Source organism: Danio rerio, chromosome 19 (assembly GCF_052040795.2).
Source record: "Danio rerio strain M-AB ecotype USA chromosome 19, GRCz13ab, whole genome shotgun sequence".
In the NCBI taxonomy this organism is placed as follows: domain Eukaryota; kingdom Metazoa; phylum Chordata; class Actinopteri; order Cypriniformes; family Danionidae; genus Danio; species Danio rerio.
In genome coordinates, this window is record NC_141039.2 from 43610001 (window position 1) to 43634491 (window position 24491).

Below are 24491 nucleotides of genomic sequence, written 5' to 3' on the forward strand. Positions count from 1 at the left end.
GGAACTAGAGTGGCGCCAAAGCAAAGAACTAAACAAAACCAACAGCCACATAAACTAGAATCGAGATCTAAACTTACTAAAGAAAATACAAATGTGAAAAAGAAACTGAAATCTTCAGCTTATGAGATGCCAGTAATGTACACTCCCTAAAATAATAAACAAAAATACAAAAAGCAGCGCTTACCCACTTACCTAGTGTTTCTGATCATTTCAAATAATTGCAGGCAAAATGTATGTTGCATGACTTGTTAACCTATTCATTTTTCCCCAAAAAGGAATGATAAACTCTTAAATCATATTTAATTTACACTTGCTTTGATTAGTTCAGCGACACGGTACAAATCATAATACAGAAACAGAAACGAACGTACACAGCACAAACCCACACACACAGCACTGACAAACAAGGCATGCCAGTCAAATTTAAAGTCCGCAGAACGAAGCCTGATTAGTCCACGAGGAAACACCATAATGAAGAGTGACAGGCTCAGGATCCAATTAGCAGGATAAAAATAGCTAGCTAACAAAAGATAAAAAGACCTTCAGGGGGGCACCTAATAAGTGTATAATCCATTTCACATATGTAGCATTCTGAATGAGATGTGGTAAGATCTATGTGTCTGCTGCCCAATGTTCCCCAGGTCCTGCCGGAATAGCACAAGCTTAGATAAACTTAAAAATAAGGGAAAAAGTTATGATTGTTGTAATCTCACTGGAAACGTTATGGCCAATCAAACGCAGCCTGGGGTGTACAAAGCCTGTGTGCGTCGTATTGTTGGGGAAAGTTACTCTGAAAAGTATTGCATTACAATATTAAGTTCTCTCCTAAAAAGTAACTAGATGCATTACTCAGTTACTTTCTATGGTAAATAATGCGTTACCTTACTTTTGCGTTACTCTTTCTTACCAGGCTGAGACTTGATCTCTTTCAAAACTCTTTCGGAAGGTTTTTTTTTTTCTTTCTTTTTTTAAATAGAGGAGCTCTGCAATTAACAACACAATGTATAACCTACACCTTTATTTACCTTACCTAGTACCTTAAATACACATTGAAAAGTAATAATGTAGGATAATGTTATCTTCTAATAACGAATGTTATCGCCCAGAGCTCTACATGCTGTACAAACCAAGCAGCAACCTCACGCTCTGCCTCGTGAAGCCAATATGGAAGTAACTGAAGCTGCAATTCGTCAACCTGCCCTTAGGGGCTGGATCCAGGAAGTTTAGATGTTCACTGACTGAAATGCTAAATTGGCAAACTTGACAGCTTATCAAAACATGTTTACAGCCTGGTACAAAAGATGGTTTTGGTTCATATAGCTAATAATATCCTTCATGACAACTGTGAGGTGGAGGATTTTTTTTAGAACTCGTCCGTTTCGTTTTTATCAAGTTATATCAAATCTGTAGCTCAGCATATACAGTTGAAGACAGAATTATTAGCCCCCTTTTGATTTTTTTTCTTTTTTTAATATTTCCCAAATGATGTTTAACAGAGCAAGGAAATTTTCACAGTATGTCTGATAATATTTTGTCTTTTGGAGAAAGTCTTATTTGTTTTATTTCGGCTAGATTAAAAGCAGTTATTAACTTTTTAAAAAACAATTTTAGGACAAAATTATTAGCCCCTTTAAGCTATTTTTTTCCCGATACTCTACAGAACAAACCATCGTTATAAAATAACTTGCCTAATTACCCTTACCTACCTAGTTCACCTTATTAACCTAGTTAAGCCTTTAAATGTCACTTTAGGCTGTATAAAAGTGTCTTGAAAAATATCAAGTAAAATATTATTTACTGTCATCATGACAAAAATGATATAAATCAGTTATTAGAAATAGGTTATAAGTCAGATAAGTCAGAGGGGCTAATAATTCTGACTTCAACTGTATATTATATTTGGGTTTTGTTTTATGTTGTTTTACACAGTCATCTGCCTTTTGGAATTATTTTCTACAACTATCAGATAATATGGCATGCTGTGCGCATTTAATTGTGCTCACAAACAATTCAAGTTGCCTCTGTTTACCAGGTGAGTGCGATTCTTACATACCTATATACCATCTCTATAAATGCATATGTTTTATTTAAGATAATTTATCATTTATAATTTTCTTTAGACCTGTAATGCACTCCAGAATCTGACAGATTGATGAGCTGTAAGCTCTAGAACAGTCATCTGAAGCATTGTCATACAGTATTATGCCTAGATTTCATTAATAGCCTTGCATTTACCAACACAGACTATATCTGAAGTATTTGGAAGTGATTCGTGCTTTCCTCCTGTGCCATAAGAACAATGCTTAGTGGCTCTGTGTATTACAACAGTGTTTTTAAAAGACTAAACACTTTATTGATATAGTGTACAACCAAGCATATGTAGTCAGAACATAAACGAGTCGCAGGTACTGAAGTATTAAGCGTTTCCCCCAAAGAAAAGCCCGTCTAAGCAAAATGCTAGCAAGCTATAGCTCCACTCACACTCCACCTCCTTTTCTTTGTTTGGTATCCCGTCTGTGTGATGATGTGCGAACAAAATGGCGACATTTGGCCAACTGGATCAGCCAGCCCAATCGATTCTGGTGCCCAAGCGTTACAAAATCGACATGTTTAAGATCTGATTTCTTTAAAAATCAGTGATCTGCACTGCCTGATTGATATACGATATAAGGTGGGTATCAAGCTGGGCAAAAAGCACAGCAAATTCAATGCTGTGCTTTTTGCGCGGTCTGATACCCACCTTATATATATTTTTGTCTTTAAAATATGGAAATGTATTTTACTTTCATTTGTAAGTCGCTTTGGATAAAAGCGTCTGCTAAATGACTAAATGTAAATGTAAATGTACCCGAGTAATGGACCCCACTCAATGGAGTTTCTGCACTAGCCTACTGCTGCTGCAGCAGGCGCTAGCGTTTACAAAGACTTTCATCTCATTTGAAAGGTGCTTGAACACCTAAATGAATTCTTAAGTCTATTTAACTGGTTGTATTCTAATTACATTACAACATCAATGCTACAAAATTAACTCTATAAAATTTAAAATACTCACATACACCTTTCACTGGAAGTTGGCTTAAAAACACTAGTTGTGCATATACCCCATCGGCTTAACATTCGAAGGATTCAAATGAGAATGAGGAAACAATGGTGCTTTAGGATCATCAGGTATGTCATTTCCATGTGCTATTATTCAATTGAGCCTAGGTATATTCAGATTTATATTACGTGGCATGTTTTCAAATTGTAGTAAGCAGATCTCTGATATCCCAGTCTAAGATACTTCTGAGGACTTCACAATAAATGTATACCAAAATGACCTAATTGGAAAGCTATGATAAGGGAAGTGGTCTCCTGACTAAAAGAGAGATCTAATGAAGCGACCACTTCACATGACGACATGCGTTTAAATGAGCGTCAGGTGATGTTTAATGAAAGGTGTGCTCTGGCCTTGGAGAACCGCACAACACTTTATTGCAGCATGTGTCCGCTCCGGTCAGGCTGAAAAAATCCTGAGGTTTGTGTGTAAAACAGATCTGGTGTCGGGTTTGACGCTAATTATAAAAGACTCAGGGCTGAGAGTCTTTTCGGGGAGACGACCAAGTAAGCAAGTCTGGGAGGCGACAGCCTGGTGCGAGGGAGAGATATTAAAGAGACATTTCTGTAATAAAAAGATGTGGCTCACCACTTCCTAATCCTACCAGCCGCATGTGTTTGCCCACCCACACCGCCTGCCTGTGCTTTTACAGGGCACTCGCACATTGACACAAACACAGCCAAAACACTCACACACACCTAATGCACATGTTCATAAATGTTCAGTTTGAATATTTATGATGGTTTTTACCTCATAGCAGAGAGCTGTATAATCTGGTCTGAAATCAAAACTTGGCAAGCCACAAATGTTATGTAGAGTTGAAGGCTAAATGATTAGCCCTCCTGTGAAATTTTTACACTGCAAAAAATGATTTTCTTACTTAGATTTTTTGTCTTGTTTCTAGTCCAAATATCTTAAAATTCCTAAATCAAGAAGATTTTTTTTACACAAGCACAACATATTGTCTTGTTTTGAGAAATAATATGCCATTATTAAGTGAGTTTTTCCTTAAAACAAGCAAAATAATCTGCCAATGGGGTAAGCAAAATAATCTTACGTCAAAAGAAAAAACAAGATTAATTTGCTAACCCCATTGGCAGATTATTTAGCTTGTTTTAAGGAAAAAACTCACTTAATAATGGCATATTATTTCTCAAAACAAGACAATATGTTGTGCTTGTGTAGAAAATTCTCCTTGATATAAGAAATTTTAGATATTTAGACTAAAAACAAGACAAAAAATCTAAACAAGCATTTTTTGCAGTGTAGATATCTTTTTTAATGGATCAAGAAAATTTTCACATTATTTCCTATAATATAGTTTCTTCTGGAGACAGTTTTATTTATTCTACACTGTAAAAAAATAAAATCACCATTTGTTCAGCACACTGTACTTTTTCTGTCATATGTACTAAGAATTGTGAATAAATATTGATCTACAAATAAAATAGATGTTGTGTCAACAATATTCGCTAAAATGTTATGTCTGCATGTGTAACTGAGTTTTCTGGACAAACATTTTTGTGTTGAACAGGTATGTTGATTTTTAAATACTTTGTGCATGCATGGCGTGAAGATCGAAATCTAAGCTTGTTTATCTGTTGCTTGTAAGAGGGGTGACACAGTGTTGCAGTGGGTAGCACAGTTGCCTCACAGCAAGCAGGTCGCTGGTTCGAGACCTCGCTGGGTCAGTTGGCATCCCTGTGTTCACGTCGGTTTCCTCCAGGTGCTCTGGTTTCCCTCACAGTCCATAGACATGCGGTACAGTTGTCTGAGTGTGAATGGGTGTTTCCCAGTTCTGGGTTGCAGCTGGAAGGTAATCTGCTGCAGAAAACATATGCTGAATAAGTTGGCGGTTCATTCCACTGTGGCGACCCCTGATGAATAAAGGAACTAAGCCAAAAGACATTGAGTAAATGAATGAATGGATGTATTAAGTTTGTCATTTTTTAAGTAAAATGATTAAAAAATTTATTAGTACTAATACTTATTGGCGAGGCAGTAGTGCTATCAAAATAAGTATTTATTCATTCATTCATTCATTTTCTTGTCGGCTTAGTTATTATTCCGGGGTCACCACAGCGGAATGAACCGCCACTTTATTCAGCAAGTTTTTTTACGCAGCGGATGCCCTTTCAGCCGCAACCCATCTCTGGGAAACATCCACACACACACACACACACACTCATACACTACGGACAATTTAGCCTACTCAATTCACCTGTACCACATGTCTTTGGACTGTGGGGGAAACCGGAGCACCCGGAGGAAACCCAAGCGAACGCTGGGAGAACATGCAAACTCCACTCCATCTACTGTGCCACTGCATCGCCCCAACATTTTAATTTGTTAGGATAAAAAATCCAGGGTATTCCACCAAATCTGAACTCTTCTTAAGCTAAAACATGAGTAGTGATTTAGTAAATTGTACATGATACCTTTTATTTTATTTTATGCAACCACTAAAACATCTAAATAACAATCTGTTAACACCTTTGTTTATATAACAATTTTCACTATTTACTACTGGCTTATTGCCTTTTCTTATTATTAAGATATGAAATGTTTATTAGCACTTATAAAGTATGATCTTATTTGACATCCCTAATCCTACCCAATACCTAAACCCAACTACTACTTTACCAAATAAACAGCTAATTACACTGTAAGAAAACAAAACGTAAAAAAAAGTCAAATGACTGGCAGCTACGGCTGCCAAACAAAAAGCATAAAATTACAGTAAAATGTCTTTGTTGAAATAAAGTGCAAAAAATACACCTTTAATAACAAGACATGCTCATGATCGTAATTTAACAGTTTTATTTTGGATCAAATAATTTTGGAAAAACAACAAACGAGATACAACTGATTAAAATTCTCAACTTTAAAATTACAGTTGTTTCATTTTATTGAATAGTATTTATGTAAAACATGTAGAGGTTTAAGTTATATGGAATGATTCAGTTCCAAATCTTAAATGAAATGGAACTGTAACGTGAAGGGGACGCTTAGAAAGTGCAGATCCAAATGCAGGTTTATTACACAGAGATGGTCAGGCAAACAACAGTCAACACAGGGGCAAATAGATGTAACGTTACGCAGGCAATCCAGAGTCATGGTCAAATAACAGGCAAATGGTCAGTCCCGGCAGCAAACAACGTAAAAAATTAACAAAGAAACAAAACAAGGCAAAAGAAGACAAACGCGTCATAATGTTCACAGTAACAGTATAACAAGACTAAGCAATTGGTCTATGCTGCTTTTAAAGTGCATTTAATCAGTTCATAATGATCCTCCGACTGTGTGTGTGCAATCAGCGGAATCCGGAACAGGTGTATGTGAGCGCACTAAGTGTGTAACTTTATTGAACGGATTTGACCGTAATAATCTAGGAAAAGTCTGTAAAATAACACTTTTTTTCTGTAAACATTTTAATGAAAATATCTGTAGATTTATTATTTTTTGCACTTTTTTTCAACAAAGAAATTTTACCTTAATTTTATGGTTTTTGTTTGGCAGCCGTAGCTGCCAGTAATTTGACCTTTTTTTTTACAATTTTTTATTTTTTTTTACAGAGCAAGTAATTACAATTAATTACTTTATTTTTACGTAATTTTAAATGTACTTTAAAAACAGGAAAAAACGCTGTCTAAATAATACGGCAATTTTATTGTATAAAACTGACAAATTGCTGTAATTTGTCATTACTTATATAGTACATAAAATAACAGTCAAGCTGTTAATTTACAGATATTGTTTGTAATTTTTACGGATTTTTGAATATAATTTAAAATAACAGAAAAAATACTGTATAAATAATACTGTCATTTTCCTTGATAAAAAAACGTCAGTAATTTGTCTTTAATGATAAAGTACCTAAAATGAAAGTCAAACTGTGAATTTAAAGAGATTGTTTGTCATTTAACTAAGTTCTATATATAACTTTAAATTACAAAAAAATACTGTAAAAAATTTAGGGATATTTTCTGTAAAATTAGTTTTTTTTTACAGTGTAGTAGTTTATTGAGCTAAACTCTTAGTTAATAGTTTGTTAACAGCATGAGTTGTACATTACAACACAGCGTGACACTATAATTTTATCCAAGTTTACATTTATGCAACAAGAAACATGGGTTTTAATGACTAATCCAAGTAAAGTGACACTAAAACGTTCAATATTTGTTAAAAGCTCCTCATATGGTTGATCGCAGTGTCACATACGGTCATAAATCAAGCCTCTTTTGGCCAGCCGTTTTGTTCTCCACGCCTCAGTGCCTACACGAAAGATGGGATGTATAAACAGCATCTATAAAAACACAAGATGAATAGCACACAATGGCATTTCACAGCTTTTCTTCAGTGCGGCCTGAGGTTCAAGCATGCCGTTTTCATCATGAGGAGAGCAGTTGGAGGGAGAAGCACAGGATCTCCAAACATTTGGCCGCTGGCTGGAGATGAAAGAGCTCGGGCCAATTTGCAGAGATATAGTTTTTCGCTCTGGGCTCTGTTCTAAACGGCGGTCCTCCCTGCTCACTAGATGGCTCTTAATGTGCGAGCATGTTCAGCCGTTTAACCTCTCCAAACCACACTGATCTTATTCCTCTGAGGTGCACATACACACACACATGCAGCTCATCCCCCACATGCTCCTCTCTTCTTCTCCCTCTGCGGCTTGCCTCACTTTTGGCAGGCCGCGCCATGGAGTTCAGCAGTTTTGCAGTCGTTTTTCCAGATTTACCCACAGCCGCCACTTTCATGTGCTGGAGATTTCAGAACCCCCCCCCCCCTTCCAGCACTGCTGTCTCCCACTTTTCCCTCTTGTTTCTCTTGTTGCTCTTCCATCTAGACCTCTTTTGCCACATCTCTCACTTCTAAAGGTTTAGCTCTGCTACAAAGACTAGCACGCTGCCTTAGTGTCTGCTTAGCAGTGCACAGATTAAGTAGTTTAGATACCCTAATAAAAATACACTAGTAAATGTAATACGTACCCCTATTTAAATTTTACTTGAGTACATGTAAAGAAGAACTTAAATATTATGTACTTGCATCTTAGAATTTGAATCTGTGAATCATTAACTGGTGACTCTTACTGAATCGTTTAAATTAGTGAATTCCCAGCTAGCAAAATTCATGTGCCACAAATCTGGCCCACACCAGACACTTACATCCGGTCCACATACCTTATGGAATGATGTCACTTGGACAGTCCGTTCCAGTTTGCTAGATCTGAGCCATAATTAAGCTATAGCAATATCACATATTAGCCAGAAATCAACCAAATGAGCCAGAACTGACCCTATTCTGGGCCACAGTTTGCTTTTAGTTCCGGCCCACACCAGACACGACACTTACAGCTGGACCACATACTGAATGGAATGATGGTTCTAAGGCGGTCCGCTTCTGTTTGTCTGATCTGGGCCACAAATAAGCCAAAGCAATTTCATATATTAGCCATAATTCAACCAAATGTAAGAGAACTGATCCTATTCTGTGCCCCAATTTTCTTTTATTCTGCCCCAGATCTGGCGTACACCTTACACTTGCTGAACCATAACATTTTTTAGCTTATAAACCTTCATAATTCTGTTTGGCCACGTTTGGCATATCTTCTCACAGCCACATTAGCCAAAGCTTACTGTGCCGAATATTCGCCAAAAGTGGCCCACATTTGTTATAAGATAACTGGGCCACATTTTCTTTATCTTCTCTGGGCCACTATAGGCTAACGGCTGCATTAGCCAGAGTTTACTGTGCCTAATATTTGCCAAAAGTGGCACACATATGTTTTAAAATAACTGGGCCACATTTGCCATATTTTCTCTGGGCCACATTAGGCTCACAGCCGCATTAGCCAGAGCTTACTGTGTCAAATATTTGCCAAAAGTGGCCCACATATGTCTTAAGATAACTGGGCCACATTAGCACTTACACATGTGAGCCACTTTAGGTTTAGACCCAGACTAACCTTAAATGACTATGCCACATTTTTGCCAACTGTGGCCCACATTTGTCCTCCATCATTTGGGCCAAATTTATCATTTTCCACATGGGTCACATTAGGCTCACATTCAGATTACATTTTGCCATAAGTGCCTTAAATGGCCTATAAATGAATTTGAATCTTTGGCCCCCCTTTGCAATTGTTCAGGTGGGCCACTTCAGGCTCGCATTCATTTTGTCTGAGCTGAAGGAATATCACCAGTGATGCATAATTGCCTAAAGTGGCCCACATTCGCATGCTATCTGGGTTAACCACCAGCCTGAACCGTTTATACAAATTCTGACCCTACCATCTGAATGTCTGAGACTCAACAGACCAGGCAACGTTTTTCCAATCTTCTTTTGTCCAATTTTGGTGAGCCTGTGCGAATTGAAGCCTCAGTTTCATGTTCCTAGCTGACAGGAGTGGCACCCGGTGTGGTCTTCTGCTGCTGTAGCCCATCTGCCTCAAGGTTGGAGGTGTTGTGCATTCAGACATGCTCTTTTGCATACCTCGGTTGTAACGAGTGGTTATTTGTGTTACTGTTCCCTTTCTATCAGTTGAAACCACTCTGGCCATTCTCCTTCTGAACCCACAGAACTGCCGCTCACTGGGTATTTTTTTTTTCAGACCATTCTCTGTTAACCCTAAAGATGGTTGTGCGTGAAAATCCCAGTAGATCAGCAGTTTCCTAAATACTCAGACCAGCCTTTCTGGCACCAACAGCCATGCCACAGTCACTTAAGTCACTTTTCTTCCCCATTCTGATGCTCGATTTGAACTGCAGCAGATTGTCTTGACCATGCCTAAATGCATTGAGCTGCTGGCATGCGATTGGCTGATTAGGAATTTGTGTTAACGAGTAGTTGGACAGGTGTACCTAATAAAGTGGCCGGTAAGTGCATACTGACCCCAAGTATTTAAACTCTACATTTTAAATATGTCTGCTTGAAAATGCTTCCAACAAAGACAGCTCGGTATGTTTTGGAACACAGCTTGCATGTCTTTTCTTCATCTCAGTCTATCTGGCTTTGGATGGCCTACAGAAGGACACTCCTTTTCAGACGCTTGTGGGATATTTCAGGGCTGGTTTTGGTTTGTTTTTTGGGCTCTGGGTGGCGTGATCTTGGCTCTCTGCTCTCTGCTGTTCTTTCGGCCTCATCATCTCGGCAGGACCGACCCGCCAGTAACATCACATGACCTTCTAAAGTGACCACATCAAGAGCACACCCCAAAAAATGGCTCAGCGATACTGTCAGCCCTCATCTGCATCGCCCGCGTTTTATTGATATCATTTATATTTTACCCAGGATGACTCGGTGTGAATGCCTGAGGCTCGTTGGCACAGAGGAAGATTGGACCGATGCCCGCTCTGCATAACGCCGGTGGATGGAGTTGCATGTGCTCATAAAGCTGAGCGTAGAAAGGCTTCAAAACCACTCACAGCTTTGAGACAGTAAGAGCAAAGACCTCCAGTCCGCTGTGGGTTTATTGCCTACTCATGTATCCACTTATAAGCATTTCTGGAGATAGGGATGGGTCATGAAGGTTGACTAGATTTTTAAATTGTATTTATTTATTTATTTGTAAAGTTTTTTAGTTCCATTTATTTTTGCACTGTAAAAAATATCTGTTAATTTACAGTTTCCGTATTTTTTACAAGTGTTTTCCGTTCATTTATCGATGTGAAATGCATTATGGGATGTTGTTTTCTTCTCTGTCGACTTTTGATGTTAGAAATTCAACTCTAGAGTTTAATAAAGTTACTTTTATTGACATTTTAGTAGTTTAAAGTAATATAATATATAATAAATAATATATGGAGTCTGTAAAGTAACAGAAAATGTACTGGCAGTTTATTACCAGGTTTTTATACCGTAAAATACAACAACCCAGACAATATATGACTTTAACTACGGCTGTGCAATTTGGGGAAAATATCTATTTTTGATTTTTTTGGACTGATGTTGCGATATTTCAATTTGATTTGCGATTTATTTTGTAGTCAAGCTTCAGCTCAATAATGTGTGGCATCAATTCTGCAACTGCTCTTAAAAATGACCTGTTTTTGTTCTGTGTCTGTGACTTTGAAATCAAATATTCCCATATTACCAATGCTGTTTCTCTTTAATATTAATTCATTTATTAATGCTTCTGAAGCAGCAGACGCCATTATCTCACTTGTCCGCGTTTTCCTGTTTATTTTCTTTATTTAATTGTGAACTTCAGTGGCGATTAGTTTAAATGGCACCCTGGGCAACCCCCCCCCCACACACACACACATTCTGCCTTTATATTGTTGTATTTATTTTTCAATAAATTTAACAATTTATTTATATTTATTTTTATTATTATACAATTATTATTCTAAACAAATTACAGAAAACATTCCTAGATGTTACTGGAAAACAACTAGAGTGATAAGATCACTAATGAAATCTTTTGCATGAATATTAATTAAGACAATTCTATAGAATACAAAAAATAAATATGCTATAGAATTATCTGTTGTCTTAGACCTGACTGATGGCTGAGAATTATTACTTTGAAGTAATACCTCCCTGACTCTTAAAGCTTAGTGAAAGTAACATCATCATCATATTACATGAATTTTAGTTTTGTCAACTTGCAAAACTCCGACACCTCTACATAAAAGGCTGTTACTCCGATTTCACGGCGCATGATCGGCACGTTTTTTATCTGCGTGCATGCAAACAACCGGGATTCACACAGGAGCGCGTGTGATGCGTGCGGGAATGGTTTTCTGCATAGTGAATAACAAACTTGCCCGTGCAAAAGATGCCCCTAACGTCACTCTAAATTAATACACTTGCATAAAGTAAATTGTAGCTCAATGCTTTTGCTAGGGAAAGTTTTTTTTATTTTTGTTGCATATCTCCCTGTGCGCCCCCCAAAAAAATGTCACCCTGAGCGATTAACCATATTGCCCATGCCTAAATCCGCCACTGGTGGGCTTTCTGCATAGTTCGGTTGCACAATTCTGATTGGGCAGAGTGAAAGTGTGCTCAATGAATTGCCTAGTAAGACTTCACACACAGATGGCAGTCACGCATTTGTTCTGGGTGGGGAAATTAAATAATACAAACTTATTTTGTGTCATAGCCTCTTGCGATTAATTAATCACAATGTTTTAAATTGCGATTCGATTTCGATTAATCGAACAGCCCTACTCTAAACTATTAAAAAGGTAACTTTTAAGATCGTTGGAAGAAAGATCAAGGTCCCCTAATGCAATTTAAAAGCATAAATAAATGGGGGAAAATTAAAACTGAATTGAATCACAAAATATGGAAAGCTGCTAAATAATGGATATTTTTACAGTGTAATAGCAATATTTTATAAGCCAATTTTGGCCAATTTATTAAGCCATTTTTAACATCACGTAATGTTCACTAGAGTGAAAACATAATAGTACAAATTGTAATTATAATAAAAAAGGAAGCTATTGGGGTTATTGCATACTCATGTATCCTATTATAAGCTTACCAACACGATCTCATGTCGTGAGTGTTGTGTGAGTGTTGAGTGAGTGAGTGTTGAGTGACTAATAAGTTTGAAATCGAACAATCTTATTCGTACAATTTATTACAGTTTGCTAATTTCCCAATGGCGGTTGGGTTTAGGGGTGGGGTTGGGTCCCATACCCATACCTTGTAATTTTAAATTTACAATATTTAATAAGACATTTCGGACTACTTTAATAAGCCAATTTTATATTATGTTTACTACAGTGAAAAATGTTTAGTACAGTTAGTAATTATAATAAAATTTAGGATTGTTTTTCTTTTTTTATATATTTATTTTTTTAAAGCTTTTTAGTTCAATTTATTTGTTGTAGATATATTTAATAAGCCAATTTTAACATCACGTTCACCAGAGTGAAAAAAAAATCAAAAAATCCTTTTAATTAGAAATTTTTTTTTTTTACAAAGTTTTTTAGGTTAATGTATTTGTGGTGGCAAATAAATTTGATTAGCCAGTTTTACAAGTTTACCAGAGAAAAAAAAAGTAAATTAGTTAATAGCACCAAACATTAAAAGAGAAAGTTTTTGATGATTGGCTGCCATTCTCTTTTTTAGCGATTTAATTCTTTCTGCAGGATTGCAGAGATATCTGATTACATATTTTGATAGGCATGAAGGACAGCCTACCGTAACGTTCGGCTCAAACACTTTGATTGGATGAACTTAGGTCATACACCTTCCAAAATATAAAAAATACATATAGATACATTTGGACTACTTAGTTTAAGGATTCCTATCAGGATGTGGAGAGCATTTTAACCAGAAAAAGATAATTAGCTTCTGAAAACAATCATGTATTGGTTTTAAAAGGGATAAAAATTACCATTTTAACAGTATTTCACTTTTTAAATATCGAACCGAGATGTAATTATGCTTTGTATGAAGTTTGTTCGTAAGCTTGATTATTCAGCTTGAAATTGCTGTATGTAATTGCACCTATTGTAGTCCAAAAGTGAAACTTTATTTAGTAACCATGTGTATGCAAACTGAAATTAATTATGAATAGTCGAACATGTTGACTTAAATCAAATATTATATAAAGGTACTCGAGAAATAAACATGCAAATCTTGAAATCTACTGTAATTTTAGATTTCAGTTGAATAAATCTGATGTCATTTAGGAGTACTAATCTTATTTTTTCACAAATTAACTGCCAGATCAAATCAAATTGAGTATAAAACATCAGTTCCACGATTTTAAACTAAGAATAGTGTTCATTCATATTGACTCTTGTCCTGAGGTAAAAGCGAGCGAGGCCAAACTACCCGCATTCACTGGCTTCTCCTCCATTGTTCTCTGAAACGGAGATATGGTATTACACGGCCTGTGCCAGTAACCGCAGAGTGACAAAATCCGTGGGGTGCCGTTTGGGAAAAAAAAGGAGGTAGCGAGCGAAGGATGCTGGTAGAAGACAGAGGAGAGCATCTGGAGCTGATAAGCTTTGCTGAGAACCACATGATTGTGGTGCTTCAGGAGGAGGCGGCAGTGAATGTACTGTCTGTTACACAGTCATCTTCCCCCTGACAAATGGCTCCAGCCTCCATTTTTTTCTTCTTATATTTCCCCTTTTGGCCCATAAAAAAGGGGCAACAAAGGAGAAAGTGTTCCTCGTGCCATCTCTCCTCACAGGTTAGTCCTGTGGATTATCCCATACTGAACATTTCCCATTGATATGATTGTATCCGATACACTTTCAGTACAGTAGCCACTGTTCAGTTAAATGATATAGTCGATTTCCACAAGACATACAAGATGTACAGGTGACTTTTATCTAAAGTAGAACATTAAATAAAAAAAAATGTGGTCACTCTTTATTTTGAAGTACAATTCTCCCTGTTAATAAACTAATATTTCTGACTTTTGCTACAATAAACTTTTTAAATTTGCTGCTTATTAATAATTAAGGCAGTAGTTAGGTTTAGGTGTTGGGTAGTGTTAGGGATGGAGAATAAGATCGTAGGGCGAGGCGTTGGCGCAGTAGGTAGTGCTGTCGCCTGACAGCAAGAAGGTCACTGGTTCGAACCTGGTTGGCATTTCTGTGAGGAGTTTGCATGTTCTCCCTGCCTTCGTGTGGGTTTCCTCCGGGTGCTCCGGTTTCCCCCACAGTCCAAAGACGTGCGGCACAGGTGAATTGGGTAGGCTAAATTGTCTGTAGTGTATGAGTTTGTGTGTGAATGTGTGTGTGGATGTTTCCCAGTGATGGGTTGCGGCTGGAAGGGCATCCGCTGCGAAAAACTTGCTGGATAAGTTGGCGGTTCATTCTGCTGTGGCGACCCTGGATTAATAAAGGGACTAAGCCGACAAGAAAATGAATGAATGAATGAATAAGATCATGATGAATATGGACTTTATAAGTACTAATAAACAGCTTAATAATAGGCATGCTGCACTGGAAAAATGATCTGTTAATGAACATGATGAGGAATATTAATGAATATTTTATCTTAATGATAACTAATATTTTGTTATTCACAAATGAGGCATCACAGTGTCCCAGTGGGTAGCACGATCGCTTCATAGCAAGAAGATCGCTGCTAGAGCCTCGGCTGAGTCAGTTGGCATTTCTTTGTGAAGTTTGCATGTTCTCCCCGTGTTCACGTGGGTTTTCTCCGGGTGCTCTGGTTTCCCCCACAAGTCCAAAGACATGTGGAACAGGTGAAATGGTTAAGCCAAATTGTCCGTATAGTGTACAGTATGTGTGTGAATGAGTGTGTATGGATGTTTCCCTGTGATGGGTTGCGGCTGAAAGGGCATACGCTACGTAAAATGTGCTGCAGAAGTTGGCGGTTCATTCTGTTGTGGTGAGCCCAGATTGATTGCTCTAAGCCAAAAAGAAAACGAATAAATGAATTCACAAATGTTTTCTGTTTGTTTACTGTTGTGATTATTGTTTTAAGACCTTGATATCTGCTCTGTCGACTTTTGATGTTGAAAATTCAACTCTACAGTTTAACAAAGTGACTTTTATTGACATTTGAAATAATATAATGTATAATAAATAGAGAAATAAATCTGTAAAATAACAGAAAATGTACTGACAGTTTATTACAAGGTTTTTGTAGCAAATTATACAACACCAACTTAGACACTATAACACTTAAAACTGTTTAAAATCTTAATAAAAGTCACTTTTTCAAACCTTTTGAGCTTAAAAGTTGTTGGAAGAAAGATCAAGGTCCCATAATGTGATTCAAAAGCATGAACAAAAAAGGAAAAAAGAAATTAAAACTTGAATCACAAAATACGGAAAACTGCTAATTTATTACAGGGATATATTTACAGTGTAAGAAGCAACTGTGTTAACTGTGTGTTCAGTGTTTAAATTTAATTTAATTTAATTTAATTTCACCTGAACCTGTACTTACTGATTTATAAAATCTTAATATGATATCATGAGATTTCAAAAACATAAAAATCAATACTTATGGCTCTGAATGATACTATTACATCTTATGAATAAAAACCTATGGCTCCCGATAACACATGAAACATCTTATGAAGCAAAACAAGTGGTCATTGCAAGAAACTGAACAATATTTACCACATATTTACTGTTGAATCATGAAGAAACATACAGCGCTGTACCTGTATGTATTTATTTTGTTTTGTCTGTACAGTATGTGTTTTTGTACTCTCAGAGTGTCAGTAGCTATTGACTTAGGACTTTGAGTTCAGCGAAAAGTTTTCTTTTATTTTCTTTAAAAGAAAAAAATGTCACTTGAATGACCTTAAGTAAATACAAACAGTAAACAACTTTTTTAGGTAAACTGTCCCATCAAACTTTAGGAAAGTTTAGTATAGTGGACTGTGTTTTCACCCTCAGACCATTTAAGATGTTTATGACTTTTTACAACCCAGATCTTAAACAACCCAGATTCATTCTTTTTTTTTCCACTTATTCCCTTTATTAATCTGGAGTTTCCACAGCGGAATGAACCGCCAGCTTATCCAGCTTATGTTTTACGCAGCGGTTGCCCTTCCAGCTGCAACCCATCACTTGGAAACATCCATACACACTCATTCACACACATACACTACGGACAATTTTAGCTTTCCCATTTTCACTGTACTACATGTCTTTGGACTTGTGGGGGAAACCGGAGCACCTGGAGGAAACCCACATGAACACAGGGAGAACATGCAAACTCAGAACTGCCAACTGACCCAGCCAAGGCTCGAACCAGTGACCTTCTTGCTGTGAGGCGATTGTGCTACCCACTGTGCACAAACTTAAGGCCATGTATTTACATTGTTTCCTATATGTGACAGCAGGGACTGACAAGCTGCGGAATGTCCGAGCCGAGCACATCAATATTCATGACCCTTCCAAATATGGTCAAAACATAGCTTTAATTTATGCTTTCATTTATGGTTTAGTCCCTTATTCAACAGGGATTGCTACAGACAAATGAACCGCCAACTATTCCGGCATATGTTTTACACAGTGGATGCCCTTCCAGGCCTAACCCAGTACTGGAAAACACCCATACACTCTAGCATTCACACACACAGTCACACACACTCATACACTATGGCCACTTTAGTTTAACAATTCACCTATAGCGCATGTTTTTAGACTGTGGGGAAACCCAGAGCACCCAGAGGAAACCCACACCAACAGAGGGAGAACATGCAAACTGCAAACAGAAATGCCAACTGAACCAGCCGGGACTCAAACCAGCGAATCTTGCTGTGAGGTGATAGTACTAACCACTAAGCCACTGTGCTGCCCTGAGCTTTTTATTCTAGAGGTATTTCCTATGATTATTAATGAGCACAAAATGTTTCTGGAGGATTTTGTAATTTACCCAGAGAGTTATGTAGAAAAAATGAACAGAGAAACTGTATGTAGAAATCAGAGAACAAATTAACATTGACTCAATGCACTCTGTAGTGATACCAGGTGTAAACAGGGCCCAAAAATTACTGGAAAAATCCTTTTTTAACAATATATAAAGACAAATAAATTCCAGTAGCACTTGAATGTTGTTGTTTATGGGCTTTCGGTAAGTTTTGTCAAGACTGGCGTGTTGAAGACAGACAGATCTTAACCCACGCTCTCCATATGGTGTGAATATACAGCCTTTTCATCCCTTTTCCTCTCAGCGACTTGCGCCTTTGCCATGTTTAGATTATGACTTTAAAGAGAGTTCAAATGCTTGTCATATTTATCTGCGCTTGGTTATGGAGCAAAAGGTCTCTCTGGATTTATGTGGTTACGGTAATGAGGGAAGTGTACATCAGATGTTTTATAAACTGAGATTACCCTATGACATGCTATTCATCATTGAAAGTCATTCGCATTGAGTCAGTATTGTCCAAAGCAGTGAACTTTATGGACTGATGTGCTCAAAGTTCAAACAGTTTAGTGTTTGACCCCATTTGGTGTTTGACCTTTTCGAAAAGTTCAACCTGGTGCCTGGAGTATTGTATGTTTGTGGTTTTCAGGAGCTCTTGTGCATTATCATTTCAGCAAGTTTGTTCTTTAATCTTAATTTAATTGTAATAGTTAAAACGAATAATTTTTAACTTATGTTCTGTATATTTGTTGTATTTTTATATTTATATTATTTGTATTTGTGTATTTTTTTATATGTTGTGTGTGGTATTTATAGTAGTGCCGGGTGAAAATTATTCACCAATAATCTCATCCAAAATAAAAGTTTGTTTTGAAATAATGTAATCTGCATATAAATACACACATGCATGCATAGATTTGAGATTTTTTTATATTATTTATATTCAGGTATACATTCTATATATCCATGATACAAATTATACATACATTTAAATATCTATAAAACAAACTTGTTTTGTTTAGTTAGTTTTATGGATGTGTCACGATCACTAGCGATCTAGCCTTCATAAATTGCTGGAGAACATTCGCATTTACACGGACTACAATCCTGTCTTAATATGAACTACAAATCCTGTCATGCAACACACACACACACCTGCTCCAAGTGTACATTGATTACAATCCCACAGCTTACTGTATGCTGCTCATGGACTGATAACAATTCACATATATACTGCTCACTTTGACACACTCATTGCAGAGTCCTGTTTTACTGTTTGTGAACATTAAAACGTGCTTGCCTTGCCTTGTTTCTGACCCTCGCTTTGTTTGTTTGTTTGTTTACATTGCCTGTTGCCTACCTGTACTGGCCTTGTTTATCGACCACTACTCTAGATTGCCAGTATACGTCTGTTTGTTCCTGTATTGACTGTTGCTTGCCTAGCAGGTTTCTTTATAAACCTCCGTTTGGATCCACACTCTTTTGAGTCCCGCTTAACATTACAGTATGTGTCTATCACATATACATAATAAGTAGAAAATATATAATACACACACTTATATAACTTTTATTTTTTATGCGATTAATCTTTGCCCAGCACTATTTTTTAGTATATACCTTAAAATTAACAATTAATCCGTAATTAATCATTGTATTTGTTAACATTGTATTTATTTAATATATAAATATATATATATATTTTTTATTTCTGTTTAGATGTAAAATCTAATGTTATTTGTATGATATTAAAAGTATTAGTGTTATTTATAATTTTTATCATTTTAATAATTCATCTATATTTTATATAACATAAATATACTGATATATGATATATATTGATACATGATATATTATTGTTAACCAACATATATATATATATATATATATATATATATATATATATATATATATATATATATATATATATATATATATATATATTATAAAAGCCAAAATTATGAGCCCTTCTGTGATTTTTTTCTAATTTTTCTAATATTTCACTTTTGTTGTTTAACAGAGCAAGTAAACATTTCACAGTATTCCCTTTAATTTTTTTCCTCATGAAGAAAATCTTGTTTCCTTTATACTGGCTGGAATAGAATCATTCTACATGGTTAGCCTCCTTAAGTTTCATGACTACCTAGTTAAGCCTTTAAAGGGGACCTATTATGCCCCTTTTTACAAGATGTAAAATAAGTCTCTGATGTCCCTCTGATAAGTGAAGTTGCAGCTCAAAATACCACACCACCCTCCCACCTAATTGTGCCATTTTGGGGACTGACACTTTAAATTTAAATTAGATTGTGTTCTTTTTAAAAGAGGGTGGAGCTACAAATGCCAATGTGTCAGCATAGTGGCAGATTTAAAGACAAGATTTACATCCTATACTAATGAGGGAGAGATCATCGCTAATGGCCAGGGCTTTTCCTTTCTGATGAGACGTACAAAGGGGGAGTGTCAATCAAAGTGTTTCTGCAGACAATAATTTAAAAATGTATTTAAAAATAAAATTAATGCATTTTTCAACACAACTGTTTGACTGTTTAAACCCCTTTTAAAGGTGATTTTTGCATAATAGGTCCTCTTAAAATTGCACTTTAAGCTGAATAGTAGTATCATGCAACATAAATAGTATAATATTATGTACTGTCTTAATGGCAAAGACTAAAAAATAGTGTTTACAAGGAATTAGCTATCAAAACTCTTATGTTTAAAAATGTGTTGAAAAAATCTCTCAATTAACCATCACTCGGGAAATATTTGATCAAAACTACCTCACCAGTCAGCTATTCTGCAAACTCAGTACGTCCAGGTACAGAACGCAGACAGACAGAGGTTGCTGCAGGACACAGTGATGCTCCACAGCAGACGAGTCTGATAAAAAACACAGAGACGCTCATCACTGGCTGCTGGCCGGACGGCTCTCCTGAGCTGGAGTTTCAGGTTACGATACTTCATTAAGTCTCTGATTAATGGCTTCATAGTGGAGTTATTACCCTCTTGTTGTGGTGACCCCGGCTCATGTTCATTAGGCCAGTAATGAAGCGCTGGTCTCTGACACAAGACTGAAGCAGAGAAGGAGAAAGAGACTTGGTTCAGAGGTCGGCTTGTGGCTCTGATTGAAATAGCCGTCTATTTAAGCAGAAACGTTCCCCGTTCTCTCTCTGTGTGTTAGTATTCAGGACCCACTGATCATTAATCACCCAACCGAGATCCTTTTTCTAGCCATACTGGCAATCAGACTAATCAAGACTGGAGTGAAACTTTTCAACCTCTTAAAAGATACTAATCAATTTATTAAGGGAAATGTTGGCTTTTGATGTCCAGTGATTGTATTATTGCAGCCGGTGTAGTGGGCCTGCAAGTATCTGCTTTCCATTTGATTTTCTACAATAACACTGTAGTTAGGGGTGGGAATCATAAGACATTTAAAGCTAATATATTTAAAGCAGTTCCTGTAGAAGGTGACTTTTTATTCAGTGTGTAACTATTCATATTTATTTTTTAGAAGCAACATAAGATGGCAAAACTTTATTTTAATGTAGAGGTCACGCTATTAATACACAATGAGCTTACATTACCTGACAAAAGTCTTGTCTTCGATCCCAGTTGTTAGAGCAACGAATAATAGCTTGACTTCTAGTTGATCATTTGGAAAAGTGGCAGAAGGTTGACTTTTCTGATGAATCATCTGTTGAACTGCATCCCAATCATCACACATACTGCAGAAGACCTACTGGAACCTGCATGAACCCAAGATTCTCGTAGAAATCAGTCAAGTTTGGTGAAGAAAAAGTCATGGTTTGGGGTTACATTCAGTATGGGGGCGTGCGAGAGATCTGCAGAGTGGATGCCAACATGAACAGCCTGAGGTATTAAGACAGTTGTGCTGCCCATTACATTACAAACCACAGGAAAGGGCAAATTTTTCAGCTCCTTCTCATACTTCAGCCTCTACATCAAAGTTCCTGAAAGCAAAGAAGGTCAAGGTGCTCCAGGGTTGGCCAGCCCAGTCACCAGATGCAAACATTATTGAGCATGTCTGGTGTAAGATGGAGGAGGCATTGAAGATGAATAAAAAAAATCTTGATAAACTCTAGAAGTCTTGCAAGATGACAAATGACTTTATTAATAAGTTATTTGAGTCATTGCAGAGATGTATGGATGCTCATGAGAGTCAGACACAATAGTAATTCTTTTTCTGTGGCGACCCTTAATGAATAAAGGGAAATTAAGAATTAAATATCACTGTAGTCTTTATCATGATGGAATATTGCCTGCTTTTTAATTTTAATGAACCCCTTATTAAGCATGTCTTCACCTATTAGCATTATTTACTTTTTTATTATCAGTAATAGTTTTAGCAGTTGCTTTACACTGTATGGATTTGATTCCTCAAATGACTCAAATGACTCATTTGATTCAGAATTGGTTGCATTTTGTATACCTTATTGGACTGTATGGTTTTGATTCACTGAAAAGAACTGATTAGTTCAGGAATTACACTAGTCGCTTTGCACTGTGAGGCTTTGATTCATCAAAAAGAACTGATTCATTAGAGTCATTTGTTTGTGAACGGTTTGAATAGCCCTTGATGGGCTGGATCCACTGTAAAGAAATGGCTCCTAGAAGTCCTCTGTATTTTAATCTGACTTTGTGGCTTGACTTCAAAAAGAATTGGTTCAAAGAGTCATTTATTCATGAACAATAAATGCAATGTTTTGATTTTGTCATGCATTTGTGACAATCATTAAACCATTCATTAATTTTCCTTCGGCTTATTCCCTTATTTATAAGGGGTCACCACAGCGGAATGAACCGCCAACTATTCTGGCATTGTTTTAATGCAGCAGATGCCCTTCAGCCTTCAACCCAGTACTGGAAAACATCCACACACTCTCACATTCACCTACACACATACACACACGCATACTTCGGACAATTACTAATTTCATTTTCATTTGGCTTAGTCCCTTTATTCATCAGGGGTCACCACAGCGGAATGAACCGCCAACTATTTAGTTAATTCAATTCATCTATAGCTCATTTCTTTGGACTGTGGGGGAAACCAGAACACTCGGAGGAAACCCATGCCAACATGGGGAGAACATGCGATCTCCACACAGAAATGCCAATTGGCCCAGCCGGAACTCGAACCAGTGACCTTCTTGTTGTGAGGCGACATTGCTAACCACTGAGCACACCATGGCGCATCATTAAAACAAACTAACATAATTTGACTCGACTATGTAAATCAGGCGTGTCCAACTCGGTCCTGGAGGGCCGGTGTCCTGGAGAGTTTATCTCCAACTTGCTTCAACACACCTGCCAGGAAGTTTCTAGTATATCTAGTAAGAGCTTGATTTGCTGGTTCAGGTGTGTTTGATTAAGGTTGGAGCTAAACTCTCCAGGACATCGGCCCTCCAGGACCAAGTTTACACACCCCTGATGAAAATGAACTGGGTGTGAATAAGAGCCAGTTCTCTGTATTTTGGCAGTGTGTCTCCATCAGGCCAGAGTCAATCACACAATCTGTATTTCTAAATCTTCCAAATAATCTCCAGTCCAACCATCAAACAGTTTTGTCTTCTTAACACATTTAAACATTGAACCAGATTGGCCTGCGTGTCCTGAGTGTAAATAAACTCAACTCGCCTTTATTTTTACCCCTTTGGCTTGGTTTATTTTGAGTCCTTTTAAAAAAACCACCTCACATGTGAAGCTGCTCCCGAAGCCTCTCAGAAGCCTTATTTTTTTTTAAAGGGGGGAACGAATGGAAGAAAGGAGAAGCGTGTTTTCTTTTGCTCTGGTTTGTTTTCCAGTCACTTTAAAATGAACTCTGGGTGCATGACGGGGAGGCCGCAGATGGTGTGGTGTAGGAACGGAGACAGTCGTAGTCTTTACTTTATAAAAACATGCTTCTGTCACACCACGGCGATATGGGCAGAATAAAACAAAATATCGTTGTCTCCTTGCTGTCAGTAATTGGTCTCCTGAGATAATTGTAAAAGGCATTTTGTGTGAAAATGTGTAAGCGTAAGGGCACGTTTCATGTGACACGCACTGAAGAGGAACCGAAAACTCAATAAAAGTGAAGACGGAGGGAAAGTTCAAGGCCAAGGCTGTCACAACAAAAGCCTGCGCTTTTCGCTCTAATGCACACTGTTTATGATGCTGTAATATAAAACTGCTGCTCCCCGCAATCTTTAGCATAGTTTGGTTCTCTGCCCAATGCTCCTCCTTCATCATCATCATCTACATCTTTGTCTTGCCTAGTAGTTGGGTTTAGATATTGGGTAGGATTAGAGATGTAGAGCAAAATCATTCTTTATAATAAACAGTTAATATCTTATTAATAATAGGCAAGGAATAAGCCAGTTGCTGACAGGATTGGGGAAAGTTACTTTTGAAAGTAATGCATTATAATATTGATTTACTACCCAAAAAAGTAACTAGTTTCATTACTTAGTTATTTTTATGCAAAGCAATGTCTTACAATGCTAAGTTTTCTCCCAAAAAGTAACTAATTGCATTACTTAGTTACTTTTTATAGAAAGTGGTGCGTTACAAAAAAATAACTAATTGCGTTACATAGTTACTTTTTAACGAAAGTAGTGTGTTACAAATATGAGTTCCCCACTCAAAAAAGTAACTAATTGCATTACCTAGTTACTTTTTATAGAAAGTTATGCATTACAAAAAAGTAACTAATTGCGTTACCTAGTAACTTTTTATAGAAAGTAATGCGTTACAATATTGAGTTATTTCCCCAAAAAGTAACTACTTGCAGTACTTAGTTACTCTTTAAAGAAAGAAGTGTGTTACAAATATGAGTTATTCACTCAAAAAAGTAACTAATTGCATTACTTAGTTACTTTTTATAGAAAGTAGTGCGTTACAAAAAAGTAAGTAATTGCGTTACCTAGTAACTTTTTATAGAAAGTAATACGATACAATATTGAGTTATTTTCCCAAAAAGTAACTACTTGCAGTACTTAGTTACTTTTTATAGAAAGTAGAGGGTTACAAAAAAGTAACTAATTGTGTTACATAGTTACTTTTTAAAGAA

General features: G+C 36.8%; 1 protein-coding gene across 1 annotated transcript in view; it reads left to right on the forward strand.

The window, feature by feature from the left end:
• The window catches only part of dync1i1a (dynein cytoplasmic 1 intermediate chain 1a), a 160034-nt gene that overhangs the window by 93507 nt on the left and 42036 nt on the right, over window positions 1-24491 (forward strand).